We start from the raw sequence: 13409 nt of genomic DNA, 5'->3' as shown, positions 1-13409 counted from the left end.
GATTGAACTCAGGACCTTCCACTTGCAAGGCAGGCTCAGCACCACTGAGCTACATCCCCAGCCCCATGTTGGCAGTTTTTAAATTTTTCTACAAGGAACATGTATAACACTGATAGTAAAAAACACATGAAACACTAAAAAGAACATGAATTATAATGAGTCATTTTAATATACATTTATAACAACACAGAAAAATAAATCTTAAAATAGGATATTTTATTTATTTGTTTGTTCAGTGTTTTTTGGTTTGGTCCCATCCCCCACACACACCAGGGACCAAACTCAGGACCTTGTGCTTGCCAGGCAGGTACAGCGCTGCTGAACTACATCCCTGGGCCCTTTTTTTTTTTTTTTTTGGTTTTCTGAGACAGGGTCTCACTATACAGTTCAAGCTGGCCTTGAACTCACTATGTAGCCCAAGCTGGCCTCAAATTCAAGATCCTCGTGCCTCGGCCTCTTGAGAGCTGAGATTATATGGATGCAGCATCTTACCTAACTTTCCAGTCCTTTTATTTTTATTTTTTTTAATTTTGTGACACGTCTAAATTACTGCTGGCAAGAACCTATTTGTATCACTGAAAGCTCTTAAAGGTTCACCATCGGGGCCAGGGATTTAGCTCAGTGGTTCAGTCGCCTGCCTCGCAAGCGCAAGGTCCCAAGTTCAACCCCCAGTACGCTCCCCCAAAAAGGTTCACCATCACTGGTCCAAATTGTCTGGGTTTGCCTTAAACTGGCCCCCTCCTGAGTCAGCCTCCTGAGTAGCTGAGATTACAAGTGTGTGCCACTGCTCTTAGCTAAAAATAGTGAAGAGATAGGGCCGGGGATTTAGCTCAGTGGTTCTGCCGCCTGCCTCGCAAGCACAAGGTCCTGAGTTCGATCCTCAGTATCATAAGAATAATAATAAATAAATAATAAAAATAAACTTAAAAATAAAAATACTGAAGAGAAAGCTAGGCATGGTGGCACATGCCTGTAACCCTAGCACTCTAGGAGGCTGAGGCAGGAGAATCACAAATTCCAGTCCAACCTGGGCAACTCAGTGACTTAGCAAGACCCTGTCTCAAAACAGAAAGAAAGAAAGAAAGAAAGAAAGAAAGAAAGAACTGGGCATGGTGGCACATGCCTGTAATTACGGAGGCTGAAGGCCAGCCTGAGATACAAGGGGAGTTCAAGGCCAGCCTGAAGTACACAGAGAGACCCTGAATATTAAAAAAAAAAAAAAAACAAGTTAAAAGGATAGGGAATGTACAACAGTCCAAAGGCCCCTTGGTTCAATCCCCAGTACCCCCCCCCCAAAAAAAGTTGATTTGAGCACATGTGAGGTCCTGGGTTTGATTCCCCATGATTATAAAAATAAAAATAAATACAATAAATAAAAATAATACTGAAGGTGCATATGTGATGTGCATACTAATATATTTATAAATGTATAAAAGTGGCTGAAAAAGACCCCTGCCACACTATTACTAATAGTTAACACAGAAAGGGGAATAAAAAAGGAGACTTAGTTTCTTTCTCTTTATTTTTCTGTCTTTCCCTCCTCCCTCCCTTTCTCTTCCTTACTTCCCCTCCCTCTTCCCTTCTCCCTCTCTCTCATTTGTTTGTTTTTTGAGATACGGTCTCACTAAGTAGTCCAGGGTGGCCTTGAATTCCTATGTAAATCAGGATGGCCTCAAACTCACAATGATCCTCCAGCCTCAGTCTCCTGGGTGCTGGGATTACAAATGTGCACCACCACACCCAGCAAGAACCTGACTTTAACTTCTGTACTTTTCCTTTTACAGTAGGCATGTATCTTCTTTAACATAAAAACAAAATTAAATAACAGTATCAGATACAATATGAATGAAAATGCTCCCTAGAGGGGGAAAACAAGGCTTGAGGCTACACTGCAGCAGACAGGGAGAAAACTAAGGAAGGAAGGAGGAAAGTAGGAAAACTAAGACCCTGAATATTCCAGAAAGGAAAAGCCTAGGCCTTGCTCTGCTGGTAAGCATCCTGGACAAGTTCTTTGCCCTTGGGCAGCTTTGATATGTCTATCTGTAAAATGAGAGGGTTGAACTTAATATATGACTTCCAAATGTTTTTATATTTTTATTTTCAAAAATATAAAAAAGCAGCCGGGGATTTGCTCAGTGGTTTCGCCGCCTACTGCGCAAGTGCAAGGACCCAAGTTTGATCCTCAGTACCCAAAAAAAGAAAAATGTAAAAAAGCCACAAAACCCCTTGGACAACTTCAGTCTTAGATGGAAGCTCAATATGCAGACACAAGCAAGCACCTCTGCTGGAGAAGGTAAGGGCTGCAGACCCCACAACCACAGGAGGAAGTGGCATCCTGAGGCCTGCTGACCAATCCAACTGACTACAGTCACAGAAAACCTCAATGGCAACCAAAGCAGAGAAGTGGATGGACAGAGCCAGGGTGATGCCCAGAGGAACTGCCAGCAATGTCCTTAACAGCCAGCAACCAGCAGAATGGGTGTCTCCCTGGGGACAGATGGACCCTGACACCCCGGCCCCACACTCTGCCCCAGGTCAGGCAGAGAACAGCTGCCCCTGGTCAGCCCTCTTGCGGCTCTAGCAGCACAAACAGGATGTTTGGAAAGATGAGCACAAGCCATCACAGGAAGCCATGACAGCCACATCCAGGTGACACTCCTCTTCTCCTCCAGCTTGTTTCTGGTTTGGCTGCCTCAGCAGACCCGGCAAAACAGCTCCTCGTGCCAACTTCCAAAGAGGGGGAAGAGGTGGAATTCTCGGAAAATGCAAGACGCAAGAGAAGCCATCCAAAATGGTAATGCAGGGAGGAGATGAGGCCACCAGCTATTCAACAGCTCCCTCACCCCAAAGATCCACCGAGGCTGACCCTCAAGAGTGGTGAAGAAACTACATATCCACTCCTGGAGCAGACTTGCTGAGACAGGCAGCATGTGACCAAACTAACTCCAAGGGCCGTCACGTTGGGTCTCTGAGGAATGGGTATAGTGTTCCAGCCGTAATAGCCGCTCTTGACACCCACCCCAGTGGACCCAGCCTGACGTGGCCATCCCAGAACACATTAGGGATGAGAAACCACTGCAGCCAGCCATTTAATCAGCATCAGTCGACAGGAGAAATGGCCAGGACAGAGGAAACAAAGTCCAGGCCACTGTATACTCCCATTTCCACCTAAGGAAGAGAAATGCTCCAGGAAACAGGAAAGGCGTGGCCAGGATGCTCTGAGCCACTTTAAACCCCAACAAAGTCCAGGACAGGCCCAATGGGATTAACATTCCTGCAGAGAGTATAGTTGCAGGGTCAGCATCTGTCTAATAGCTGAGTCAACTCACAGGACACCCACCAGTCTCACTCCAGAAAACCAAACTCTCCCTTTCTCTATTGCTACTAGGAGTCTCCGTGGGAGGCTTAATAGATGTCACACAGCGTCCTTCACGGCCTAAGAGTGCTGCAAGAAGCCCAGCACTGACTTGGAAGTGGATCCCAGAGCTGCTACTCTGGTGGCTCTCAAATATTAACCTTAGATGGGTGATTAGTAAAAGCCAAGCCACTGAACAACTACTGCTTCCTCCTCAAAGCCACCAAAGATGCTCAGGGGAAATGACATGTCACAAAACCAAAACCCAACCAAACACCACCAGCTCTGGGGTATGACCATTTCACCTTCAAAGCAGGGCCCCCCAAATATTCTCCAACATACAGGGCCATGAAGTGTCCTAAGTCACATTCTCTCAGAAGATAACCAAAGTCAGGTTCCTCACCCAGGCAGCAGAACAGCCAAGCAAGCACATGTCTGCTAAATGCCCAGTGCCAAGGCCACAGAGAACACAGCCCGTAGATACGTGAAGTGGAGACCTGGATACTGAGAGTCACACTGAAAGGCCAGCCCCAGAGAATGGATGATTCTAAGAACAAATGCTAATTGTTATCACATCTTGAGCACTTTGAAAATACTTTAGGAAATGTGCCTGTTTCATAGATGAGGGGACAGAGGCTCAGAGTGTCAAGTGACCTGCTGAAGTCACACAGGTAACAAGAGGCACCATCCACACAGACCCAGATGTGGCTGACGTCAGAGCCCAGGTTCTGTCTGCCTCCCCAACCCAAACCCAGAGAATTTCTCACTCAGATTCTCCACGGGAGGAAGTGGTTTGCTGAAGGTTTGGAATCACAACGGGTGTCCATAGTTTCTACCTATTTAATCATCAACCACCGTCAAGTATTTATCAAGCAACCACAGAGAGAACAGAGCAGTACTTGGCGGTCAGAGATAGGTGAAGGGCGGATAAGATCCCTGTCCTCAAGGAGCTTACAAGGCAGAGGGGGAGACCTACTTTACATTAATCTGTCAAACTACACAAATCTAAGAGGAAGGGTCAACAGGTTCCGTTAGTTTTTCTTGTTGTTGTTGTTATTGTTGTTGTTTTTGGTACTGGAGATCGAACTCAGGACCTGTAGCTTTTGAGGCAGGTACCGGAACCACTGAGCTAAATCCCCAGCCCAAGATTCCATTAGTTTGTTTTGGGTTTTTTTGGTACCGGAGATCGAACTCAGAACCTTGCGCTTGAGAGGCAGGCAGCAGAACCACTGAGCTAAATCCCCGCCCCCTGGTTCCATTAGTTTTAATCAGAGAAAGGCCTTCTCAAAAGTGGCTTCAGTAAATTCTGAAAGGCAGAAGGTGTGGCGAAACAGAAGAAGGGGAGAAAGCTATTTTCTACAATTTGGACAAAGACCCAGACTCAAGGCAGAGCTGAATGTCTGGGATGGCGAACAGTCAAATCTACCTCAGAGTCAGGAGTGGAGCCAGACACCTGTAACCCCAGAACTCTGGGAAGCTAAGGCAGGAGGAGCAAAAGTTCAAGCCCAACTTGGGCAATTCAGCAATTTAGCAAGACCCTGTCCCAAAATACAAAATAACAGAAGGGCTGGGATACAGCTCAGTGAGAAGGCCCTGTGTTCAATCCTCAGTATAGAAAGGAAAAAAAAATCAGAAAATCCAGTTTTAAAAAAACCTTATAAACTGAGAGCACTGGCACACATCTGTAATCCCAGTAATTTAGGAAGCTGAGGCAGGAGGATTGTAAATTCAAGACCAGCCTGGATAACACAAAAAAACTCAAATTTTTAAGCCAGGCTGGTGGCACATGCCTATAATCCCAGCACTCAGGAGGCTGAGGCAGGAGGGTCACCATGAGTTCAAGGCCAGCCTGGGCCACATAGTAAGCTCAGGGCCAGCCTGTACTACAAAGTGAGCAAAGGTTTTTTTGTCTCAAAAAATAAACAAACAGGGCCGGGGATTTAGCTCAGTGGTTCCGCTGCCTGCCTTGCAAGCGCAAGGACCCGAGTTCAATCCCCCTACCAAGAAAACACACACACACACACACACACACACAAAAATCACATTAAAAACTTTAAAAGAGCTGGGAGGTAGCTCAGTTAGGTTGGGTTTTGGTTTTTTGACATGTTTGAGCTCAAAACATATGCAAGGCCCTGAATTCAATCCCCAGCACTGGGTGAAAAAGAGAAAGAAGGAAAACTCCTAGATTTGGCAACTGTATGTTTGTTACAAATATAGGGCAGAAAGACAGCATTCTTAGAATCCACCCAAAGCAGAGGACAGGTAGAAGTATGTGAGAGGGGGGCCAGGGATTTAGCTCAGTGGTTCTGCTGCCTGCCTCGAAAGCACAAGGCCCCGAGTTCGATCCCTGGTACAAAAAAAAATTGCATTGAAATATGTGGGAGGGAAGCTAGGCCCACAGTAGGAGCAGAAAGGGCTGCAGCTAGGGTGGTGAGCAAAGTCATGCAATTGAGAACATGTGTCCAGTGTAACCAAATCTAATTTTTCTTTTTCCTTTTTTTCTGGTGCTAGAGAGACTGAACCCAGGGCCTTATGCATGCTGGACACTCTACTACTGAGCTATACCCCAACCCCAAATCTGATTTTTCAAAAGAAATGGATTTGAGGACTGGGGATTTAGCTCAGTGGTTCTGCCGCCTGCCTCGAAAGCACAAGGCCCAGAGTTCAATCCCTGGTACAAAAAAAAAAAAAAAAGAAATGGATTTTTGAGGGACAATCTCCTGATGGTTTTGAATATTGGCAACTAATTTGGAATATTTTAAATATTAGGAAGGCCTAGCAACATAGGTCTGCAGGTCAAATCTGACCTGTAATTTCCCATATCTGCCTTTGGATTTCCAGTATGAAAAACCAAAAAGAAACTGGGTTAGGGGCCAGAAGACGTAGGTTCAAGTTCTTGCATCATCATCTTCTGCATTGACACTGGGTGTGTCCTCTTCCCTTAAGACCTCTTAGCTTCAGTTTAGCTTCCTTGTTTGTAAAATGGGTTTACTTCCCTCCAAGAGTTACTGTCAGAATCAAAAATTATGAAGCACATGAAAGTGTTCCTTCAACCTCTAAGGGCTGTACAAATGCCTCTTATCTAACACAGGCCAGGAGAAGAGAACTGGCCATAATACAGAAACCAGACAACAGAGGAAGCCTCAAAGACAGAGTGAAAAGGAAATGAGTTGGGTCTTTGCTGGCTGTGCAGACCGGAAGAATCTGGACAATAGAATCCACGTCAGGGGGGGAAACAGAAACCTGAGTGTTGCCAAAACACACACACACACACACACACATACACACAGAGAGTTCTAAAAGAAGTCACATAGCCAGGTGTGGTGGTGCGTGCCTGCAAACCCACCACTCAGGAGGCTGAGGCGGGAGGATTGCCCCAAGTTCAAGGCCACCCTTGGCTGCATAACGACCCTATCTCAAACCAAAAACAAACAAACAAAAATCAAGCAAGTAAGTATGTCAACTGTAAACTGACTAAGACTCGAGGGAGGAGAAAAACAGGAAGAACCAGAACCAACCACTTTGGGAAAACACAAAAGTGCCCCCACACAAAGGGATCAGAAAAGGAAGTGGGAAAGGAAGGCAGGGAGGATCTGTGGAAAAGCAAGCATGGCTTAAGGAAGGGAAGGAAATTTGGCCACTAAAGAGTAGGACATGTGTCAGAAAGTGCAGAAGAACAAGCCAGGTTGTGTTCAAAACAGAAAAAGAAGCAATGTATAGAGGTTAGGAAAGGACTGCGGGGTGTGAACAAAGTGGTAGAGCATGTGCCTAACAAGACAGGGCCCTGGAGTTGATACCCAGCACCAGAAAAAAAAAAAAGGAAGGGCAGAGAGGTAAAAAGAAGACAGAAGAACAAGGGGGTCCAGGTGGACATGCAGGTGGAACCCATGAGGCCACATTAGGCTGCAAAGGGCCCCACTGATGGCAGATGTGTAGGAGGTTGGTGGAGAAGGTATTAAAAGGTGTTTCAGTGGAGAGGTGAGGATGTGGAGGGTGGAGTCAATGGTGAATAAACAAAGAGGCCTTTTCGTTGAGGTGTGCTAAGCACCATCACATCCTCACTCACTCAGCTGCACAACCCAGGTGGCAGGTACTGGCCCTGTTTTACAGTCTGCTTTCATCTGGGTTTCTGTTGTCAAAGAGGCCACGGTACTTACAGCTTATTTAAAAGGACACACAGAGGCTGGGGAGTATTGTTAGTGCTCTGCATGTGCAAAGCCCTGGGTTTGATTCCCAGCAATACACACACACACACACATACACGAACGCACCCACGCGAGCACACCCCACAGAGTGACACATCCAACCTGAAGCTCCTTGAGCCCCTGTAGGAAGGAGCCCTCTGTGGAGGCTTCCACCCACCTTGTTCAGCTAACCCAGGGTCCTAAGATTCAAAACAGCTGGAAATGCGTGCCCTGCTCTCCCCAAGCAGAAAACAGAACGTGGCTGTTTCTGCCAAGTGAGTTCTGAATAAGCTGCATTCCATTTCATTAAAACAATTACCTGAGCCCCAGCCAAGAGTTACATAAAGCTTCCTCCCAGCACCACCCCCTCCCCCCATAAAACACATCTCGCTGCTTCTCGCAAAGCCAAGTGAGGCCCTGACACAGCACTTCAAGACCTCACAAAGACCCCCTGATGCCCTCCAAAGCACCAGCCTCTGCCCCCGCCCTTGACTGCTGACAGATGTGAAGTGCAAAGAAGACCCTCGAATGAAGCCCTCATCCCCCAAGGGCTCCTGCTGGCCTAAACCATTTCTAGTAGGCATCAGGGCCCTCAGTTCTGCCTCTGAGTCCAGGGGGCCACTGATGCCAGAGTCCAACTTTTCCCCCAAAGCAGATGGGAGGCCCAGTGCCCCAGCTTTGGGTCAGAACAAATTAGACAATGGGGATATGGGGACTGGAGATTCCAGGAGAAGGACCCAGAATGCTGGAGAACTTGATGGGCCTGATCTGAGCTGCAAAAAGAACCTGGACCACTGGGACCATGCTGCCCACAGACTCATGGTGTGCATGTGGCCACAGATAAGAGGCTCACAGTGTGAAGCAAAAGGCACCTCCTCTTCCCCCAGAACTGGAGCTGCATGAGGGCTACTCCTGCACTTCGTAAAGCCCTGCTCTACATCCTACCATCCCAGACAACCCCTCCAAACTGCAAGTCAGTGTCTCTCTTGCCCTGACCCTCATCTAATTATGTCACCATGCCCAAGTAACTCCCAAGCCAACTCCACACCTATGGAAGTGCAGTTATGTTTATATCTAGATGTCCCCCGAGAGCCTCATACACTCAAAGGTGGGGCTTTTGGAAGGTGACTGGATTATGGGGTGAATAGCTAACTCGCTAGAAGGATCTATCTCCCTTCCCCGATCCTCCTTTGACTCTGCTTCCTGTCCTCTATGCCTTAAGCAACTCTCCTCTGCCACGTCGCTGTGCCTTGGAGCCAAACAACCATGGACTTAAACCTCTGCACACTGTGAGCCAAAATAAACTTTTCTTCCTTTAATCTGTTGGTGTTGGGTATTGTGTCCCAGCGACAAGGATTAACTGAGACATGCGGTCTCTTTGGCCTTGCTTTCTGCCCAGCGCTGTGCACCCACCTCCCCAGCTGACAGTCAGGAGTCACTGTCACTGGAGGCTCCTGCCCTGTCCTTCCACCACCTGCACAGCCCCAGGAGGCCACAGTCACTTAGGCCAACCACAGGCAGATGCCGGGCAGAGCCCCTGGCCAATGACAATGATTTACATAGCATTTACATTGTATCAGGTATTATAAGCAATCTAGAGATGATTTAAAGTCTACATGGAAGAATGTTCATAGGTTCTCTGCAAATACCAGGCCGTTAAAATGGGATTTGAGCATTACAAGGGATTTGAGCATACAAGCATTTTGGTATGCAAGGGGAGTCCTGGAACCAATCCCCCGTGGATACCAAAGGATGACTCTGTGTGTGCATGCGTGTGTGTGTGTGTGTGTGTGTGTGTGTGTGTGTGTGTGTGTGTGTGTGCGTTAACTATATCATTTAAAACTAAGCTGGGCCGGGGATTTAGCTCAGTGGTTTTGCCGCCTGCCTTGTGAGCACAAGGTCCCGAGTTCGATCCCCAGTAACAAAAAAACAAACAAAAACTAAGTTGCAGACATTACAAGATTTCACCCCCAAATACTTTAGCATGCACCTAACTAACAATATTCGCCCATAAAACCACAATACCACAATCATACAAGAAACAAGCACTAAAAGGCCATCTTAAGGGAAGATTTGGCCATCAGAGCTCTGCTAGTTGGCTGACCACATGTTCTGCCTGCCACTGGCCCACCACTCAAGGCCTCCCTGGAGAGGTCGTTCCTAAGTCCCACTGGTTAGGCAGTTCTTTAGCTGGAAGACTTATCGGGAGGCGACTATATGCTGAGGCCAGATCCAAGGCAGTGGATGGAGGCTTAGTAAGGAGACAAACCCTGACCTTCCACTGTATTTTTTGTTTTATGTTTTTGATTCAGGGTCTCACTATGTAGTCCATGCTAGCCTTAAATTCACTATGTAGCCCAGGCTGGCCTCAAACTCATGGGAATCCCCCTGCTCAGCCTCTTGAGTGCTAAGGGCATGCACCACCACGTCCAGCAACCTTCCACTTTAATAAGTTGCTTTTGGTTTTGTTTTTTTGGTACCGGGGATCAAACTCGGGTCCCTGCGCTTTTGAGCCAGGCAGCGGAACCACTGAGCTAAATCCCTGGCTCCTTGTCAATATTTTTGAGAAAACTCAGCTTCTTATTTTGTTCCCTCTCCCTCTCCCTCCCCCTCTTGCTCCTTCCCACATGACATCCTCCATTTTCCACCCAGACGCTTTCAACAGCTTCTTCCACTGGAGACAGGGCTGTAACCAACACCCGAAGAAAGACAAGGAGAGTCTGTGTGGGGAAGGTCAAGGATGGGAGCACAGGAAGGATCCTGTCTCCCAAACAAAAGTGGGGGAGAGGGATCTCGGAGGAGGCCCCCAGCTTCTCCCAGCCCACAGCTCTGTCTTAAGGGCAACAGGTGACTGAACAAGTGGTTGGTGAGGACAGAGCAGGGCCCCTCCACTGATCAGAAGACAATGCCACCAGCATCTTCTGTCCCATCCTGAGCATAAGGTCTCCAGGAAAGGATAAAGAAGAGGAAAGAAGCCACCGGAAATGGGAAAAGCACAGATACAAGAGACTGAACAGAGTATGAGGGGTGTGGGGAGGAGGCAGAAAAGATTTTTGGAAAAAAAAAAAAAAAAAAGAGTTTTGGTGTTCTAGAAATAGAAAGCAATCAAATCAATAGGCAACTAAGATCAAACATAGTATCAAGAACAGAAGTAACAAGCGGGGCATGGTGGCACACCTCTCTAATCTCAGCACTTGGGAGGCTGAGGCAGGAGGATCACCATGAGTTCAAGGCCACCCTGGACTACATAGTGAGTTAAAGGCCAGCTTGAATACAGCACATAGCAAGACCCTGTCTCAAGAGAAAAACAAAAAAAATAAAAGAACAGAAGGAAAAAGAATGGCTGGTTACAAGTACAACTCTGTAGTCATCTGAATTCAAATCCTACCCCCATCAGTCACTAAGTATAGAACTTGGGCAAGTGGGCTTACCTTCTCTGTGATGAAGTGGCTAGACAGAATACTAATAATAACAAAACCTGCCTCATATGACTGACTGATTCACTGTAACCATGTGTGTAAGGCGCCCAGCCCAGAAGTAAGCACTAAATACATTTTATGGAAGAGTTCTAGTTTTGTTTTGTTTTTTTGGTACCGGGGATCAAACTCAGGTCCTTGCACTTGCAGGGCAGGCAGCAGAACCACTGAGCTAAATCCCCGGCCCCAAAGAGTTCTATGAACACTGAAAGAAAAGAAAAAGTAAACAGACCATGGTGACACACAGCTATAGCCCCAGCTACTCAGAGCACTGAGGCAAGAGGGTCACAAGTCTGAGGTCAAGCTGGGCAACTGAGTGAGAGCCCATCTCAAAAAAAGAAAAAAGAGGGGGCTGGGGATTTAGCTCAGTGGTGTCGCCGCCTCCCTTGCAAGTGCAAGATCCTGAGTTTGATCCCTGGTACCAAAAAAACCCAAAAAACAAAAATAAGAAAAAGGAGGGCCAGGGATTTAGCTCAGTGGCGCCACATCTGCCACACAAGCACAAGATCCTGAGTTCGATACAGTACCTGGGGGGAAAAAAGTAAAGTGTTTTATTAATGAAGACATTGAGACCACAACAACCAAGGGACAGGCTGGAATGAAGCTAGGAGAAAGCTAGATGATTTAAGTATTCAGGGAAGGGTGTTCACAAGTTCTCTGAAATCATCAGACTTGTAACCAACTATTTTTTTTTTTGAGACAGGGTCTCGCCATGTAGCCCAGGCTGCCCTCAAACTCAGAATAATCCTTCTGCCTCGGACTCCCGAGTGCTTGGATGACAGGTGTGTGGCACCATGCCTAGCTTTCAACCATTCTTTATACTTCTGTTAATGATACATTTGATTTTTATTCCTTATTGATTTGATTCCTTTGTATTTCTAGGATACTTCCTCTGGACCTGGAACAAGGTAAAGGCTCAAGGGAAGATTCAGAGGTCAGAAACCCCATGCACAATGAATAAATGGCCAAGTGGGGTGCACAGAGCCTCAGTGGTAACTCTGGCCTTTCGTCGGCCCCACCCAGTCCCTCCAATGAATGGCCACCATTAGAGAAGCTAGATAAAGGGAATATTGAGGTGTTCCCTGAAGAGACCTTGACCCCATAATGATGGAGCAATGACACCCACAGCCCAAGTCTGTCTTTCCACTCCAAGCTGTGCGTATCAGAAAGGGTATCTGCTCAGGAATCAAACACACCAGGGGAAGAATCCCAGCTCAGCTCCTTACTAGCATCTAACTGACAAAGCACCCATCAGCAGGGTACCACCACTTCACAGGCAAATGCTGCCTCTGCCACAGGGCCAGCTGCTGGGTGTCCTGACCCTGGCCCAACACACAGAGGCACCACAGACAGTTGAGCCGAAAGTCCAGACTTTCCATGGAAACAGGGAGGCTTCATAGCCCAGAATGCCCCAGGCAACTCCCCTGTCCCCCCAGCACTACCCCCAAGGACAATGAGGTACTGTTTTGCAAAGGGTCAAGACTGCTGAGAAGCTGAGAGAAGACATGTGCAGATTCCACCAGTAACTGGGCATTGCCAACATCTGGCTGTTCCCCTTGCTAGTGGATGGGAAGTCAAGTTATCAAGTCCTGCCCTGGACCCACTGTTTGCCATGCAGGTCACTTCCTAGGGATGGCCCCCAGGGCAGAAATTTTAGGGTAACTACCAGTTATTCCACAAGCCTTGTGGCTCATCCCCTAGTTAGTCCCCAGCCCCTACCACCTTATGATTAAGATGACCAGATCTGGAATTAGATCAGTCTGGACTCAATCCCCAGCTCCCCCTGCGAACTTCGCTGAGCTCAGGTTTCTCCATCTATGAAGCAAAGATAAATCACTTCCCTCTCAGACAGTTGTAATAATACTCAAAAAGTGCTGAGTACGGTGCCTGTCTCCTATCGAGCATGTGCAATCACTGCTGGGCCACAGTTGTGACCAACTCCCCCCACCTCAAGAACATTAGAATGTGAACAAGAGGAGAGAGAGGAGTTGGGGCAGAAAACATAATCTCAGTGTTGTGGGAACGCTGTCCAGGAAACCCTGGCCAGAATGTGAACAGAGTGAACTCCAGCCTAACCAGCATCTAAACTGCAATGAAAAAAGCCACCAAGCAGCCACCCAGCAGCACAGAGTGAAGAGAGGAGAGAACACACAGAGAAGGGTAGGACACGCTGTGTTTATGTTTTTCTGCTCAAAGACCTATAAATTTGTAACTTATTAAACAGCACATGGTGATTCTGTCACTGGCCACAATGGGGAGGGGAAGAGTTATCCAAATTTTTTTTTTTTAAGACCAAAAAACAAAGTCATAAAGGAGGCTCAGCTCTCCTGGCCTTGCCATGGGAGAGATCACTGTAAACTCTCCCTGTGCTGGGGACCAGGAGGCTCATAGTGG

The 13409-nt window shown here is 47.2% G+C and overlaps 1 protein-coding gene and 1 long non-coding RNA gene across 9 annotated transcripts in view; one reads left to right on the top strand and one right to left on the bottom strand.

Moving 5' to 3' along the window:
• Positions 1–12647, top strand: part of LOC147821997 (uncharacterized) — a 48215-nt gene extending 35568 nt beyond the window's left edge. Inside the window, exons 3-4 of the long non-coding RNA XR_015446289.1 lie at positions 11719–11797; positions 11898–12647. This is a non-coding gene — a long non-coding RNA (uncharacterized LOC147821997). The remainder of the gene's footprint in view (positions 1–11718; positions 11798–11897) is intronic.
• The window catches only part of Pxn (paxillin), a 64503-nt gene that overhangs the window by 48563 nt on the left and 2531 nt on the right, over positions 1–13409 (bottom strand). The gene's annotated exons all lie outside the window — the stretch shown is intronic.

This window comes from Heterocephalus glaber, unplaced genomic scaffold (genome assembly GCF_053883595.1).
Source record: "Heterocephalus glaber isolate CG9 unplaced genomic scaffold, H.glaber_assembly_v1.0 deba00001687, whole genome shotgun sequence".
Taxonomy (NCBI): Eukaryota; Metazoa; Chordata; class Mammalia; order Rodentia; family Bathyergidae; genus Heterocephalus; species Heterocephalus glaber.
This window is presented reverse-complemented; position numbering and strand designations above follow the sequence as displayed.